The sequence below is a fragment of the Triticum aestivum genome, chromosome 2D, assembly GCF_018294505.1.
Source record: "Triticum aestivum cultivar Chinese Spring chromosome 2D, IWGSC CS RefSeq v2.1, whole genome shotgun sequence".
Classification (NCBI taxonomy): Eukaryota; Viridiplantae; Streptophyta; class Magnoliopsida; order Poales; family Poaceae; genus Triticum; species Triticum aestivum.
The window spans coordinates 177,315,258-177,319,001 of record NC_057799.1 but is presented as its reverse complement, the minus strand read 5'-3'; positions in this window follow the sequence as shown (position 1 = coordinate 177,319,001).

Sequence of the window (3,744 nt, the reverse complement as noted above, 5' to 3'; positions counted from 1 at the left end):
TGGTCACTGTCAAGGTTCAGTTAACTTCAGAGTTCAGTCAGTGCTCACTGTCGTTTTCTTCAGAGACGGGCATCGATCTCGCCAGTGCCATCGCGTCGCCTTGCTCCTCGTCCTCGCCCTCTCGTTCCTGCACTGCACGAGTGCCTGGCATCTTGCGGGCGTCGGCGACGAGCAGCAGAAGGTGCGCCGCCCCGTGACCGACGCCGCCGGCGGCTTTGCGGGCGCCAGCGGGAGACACGGCGCCGCCAACTCCACCCAGCCGCCCAAACCACCGGAGCCCGCCGCGTGGCCGTCCACTCCCCTGAATGCGCTGCCGCTCTCGTCGTGAACCCCAGGGCGCGGAGCGCGCTCTCTGCCGCCGTTGAGCCCGTGCGGTCACCTCACCGTGGACAGACGCCATTACGCCAGGGCCAGCCCCGTTTAGCTGCAAAACGAGTCCCGTAACATCCTCTGATGCTGCTCGACCGCTCAAACCCTCTGCCAACCCACTGCTCCGCCGTAATCGCTCGCCGGAGATTCTCCGTTCGCGGCCACCCCGTCGAGCTGCCTATAAATAGGGGCCCCGAGCTTCAACTCGAGCACCCACCAGCCCTACCCTTCCCCTAGAGCACGCCTAGCCACTGGAAGAGCCCCGAGGAGGTGTCTTTCCTCGACTCCGGCCACCGCGATCCGCCACGGGATCCCGCCCGATTCGCCTCCGTGTATGCTCCGCAGCCCCCATTCTCTTGCCAGTAGCTTCTCCTTGCATCACCCGTTCTGACTCGCGCCTCAATTCGTGCTTTGCAGCCCTCCACCGGAGTTCCCCAACCTCACCCGAACCGCCGTCCGCCGGAGATAGTGTCACCGTCGACGTGGTGCTCCCCGTTGGACGAGTCCACCACCCACCGACGCGGAAGAAGACACTGAAGCTCTTGGTACCCTCCGTTTCTCCTAACTCGCCGTGGTTTGACGCCGGCATCCACCGCCGTCTTCGGGCGCCGGCGAGCTTTCAAACCTGACATGCGGGCCCCGCGTGTCAGCCTCTGTTTTATTTCCCCGAACCGTTTTCTGTTGGCGCCTTCGGGCAAAATACGTCTTCTCTCTTGCGCTTGCGCATTTCCAAACAAACCGTTTTCTGTTTTCTCAGTTAAAACCCTGGAACTTTTCTGTTTCATTACAGAAAGGTCCCTGGACAGAAACCTTTATAACTTTTTAATGAAAAGGTATTTTTGAGTGATTCTTTTTCTGACAATCTTGAAATTTTATCTAGTTTTTTATGGGATTTATTTGAAAAATATTTGGCAAGGTTTCTGTGCATGTGTTGGTTTTCACGCTAGTTCCCCGTTTCGTGATTGCCGTAGGTTCCGGGAGAGGTGACGGAGCCGCGAACTTCGCCGAGCTAGACTCCGACTTCTCCGAACCAGGCAAGCATGTTTGAACATTTGATATGGCAGATGTTTTGCATGTTCGTGTGAAAGTTTGTGTGTGGCATATGAGTGTCGGTAAATACCCCGTTGCTTGTAAGGCAACGACCCGGTTGTTCCGAAGTTGCGATGACATCTGATGAGAGGTGGCCTAATCATGTGGTGACATGAAGGGCAGCAAGGTGGTACTGTTGTAGCATGCCAGCCTTGCGTCATCCGACTTTCTTCGACGTTAACGTGGTTGGAGCCACGTTATCGATCTTTTCCCGCATGTTCCAAAGTTGCGATGACCTCTGATGAGAGGTGGCCTAATCATGTGGTGACATGAAGGGCAGCAAGGTGGTACTGTTGTAGCATGCCAGCCTTGTGTCATCCGACTTTTCCGACGTTAACATGGTTGGAGCCGTGTTATCGTCCCTTCCCCGTTCCGTGCTACCACATGTCTCATTGCCAGGATACGGTTTAGTAAGTTGGTAACCTCTTTCCGTGTACACACCAAACAGAGAGGCCGGGATGATGGTACCTTGGCCCAGGATTAAAGCCAGTCATTCGGTCAGGGGGCATGGGTGTTTCCCGTTGGGACCGAGAGGGGGGGCACCCCCTTATAGCGCGCGTATAGAAATTTGATCCCATGCTACGCGAGGTTGTAGCCTCCCCGACTCAGGGTTTTTCCTGTATGTTGCCAAGGGTGATCCCTGGCTTCGGATGGTTAAATTGGGTGTGTACTGGTTAGACGTGTTCCTTCCAGAACACCGTAGACGGAACTAGTCCCCGCATTTATGCCGTCCATCCGTATGCCGTCGTTAAGAGGCTCGGTGCCCGAGGAACCAACTTCGGCGACTTAATGACGCACCCGGACGCTTGGCCTCACCGTAATGTGCTACTTAAAGCGGCAATGCTGAGCTAATCTCCACACCATAGCGCATCGTCCTGCTACCTGGCACCACATCCGCCATGACCGCGAGTGCAAACGCTCTGCAGGAGAGCTTGTCTTCGGGGATGAAGCTCGAGGTCACCGCCCTCGCTTAAGTCGTCGCTCGCGACGCAATAGCGGCGTAGCTGGACGCGGACGCGACCACACAAGCGGTGGCCACGCTGGCGGCCAACGACGGGAGCACCGTCAGCCACACGTCCTACTTGCCGCCATCCAACGTCCGGCACCGCCAAGGTCAGGGACTCCTCCGAGGATGAGTAGGGCATGGGAGGCGGCAGAGCATGGTGTGCCAACTGGCCGGTCCGTCTCCCGTGTTCTACTCTTCCTTGCCGGAGACCGCACCTTCACTTCACGGGCCTTGAACCCCGCCCCCGTACATGGAGATCGCAGATGGAGGACGTCGGTCGCCGCCGTAGAATAGGATTAGGGTCAGGTTTCTTTTATTTTTGTGTCCTATAAAAGTTCGAAATGTAATGAAAATCTGTCGTGTTTGCATTAATCTCGGCCGGTGTATATGAACTTTCACAATAATATAGTATATTGTAGGAGTACTAGCAAGATGCCTGTGCGTTGCACGGAATATCAGGATCTTGTGGGAGAAAAGGATGAACGAGGGAAGGCCTTATCTGCGAAGGTGGAGAGGAGTGCGGGTAAATTACTAAATTGTCATAGTTTCCTCCCTATCCGTTAGATATAGATCGCACGGCCTATATTGCAGGATGGCAGGCACACAATCATCACCAACTCTGCTTCTTATAAGAGTGTGTGTGTGTGTGTCTATATATATATATATATATATAAGAGTAGATAGATATGGAATGATGATTCGTTTTCGTGTGTATAAACTTAGAAGGTTTGAACCGAGACAAAGCTAACATGCAAAGTAAATAAACACATAGGGTCTACATACACAATTTATCTTAGGCACTCCAATAGTACGTCCACCACACATTCACGCATTTCACATCTTTCTACATCTACGGGAACCTACGAAAGGGTTAACGTAAATTGCCTCTCTCTCTCTCCTCCCTGATTTTCATGGTGGTGGGCCCCTCCCTCCCCCCAATCTACTATCAACAGCTCACATGTTTCACATTACGTTAATTACGTAACTGGGATTACGTAGGTGTAGCATTACTCGTCCTAAAAAACCCAACTAAGCCAACCTCCCAGCATATCGCTCGGGAAAAGACCCGGCCGCGTCGTTTTAGTCGGGATTACCACATTACTATTAATAGTATCGATGGATCGCGCGAAGCACCAAAAAATATTTTTTGAGTGGGCGAAGCACCTAGTTTAAAAGGAAAAAAGGCGGTACACTCACAGCACCCCTGTCGCGGTTGCATTGCACCCCACACACGTTCGGTCCTGCACACGACTCACGCACACGGAACGTGCTTCGTCTTG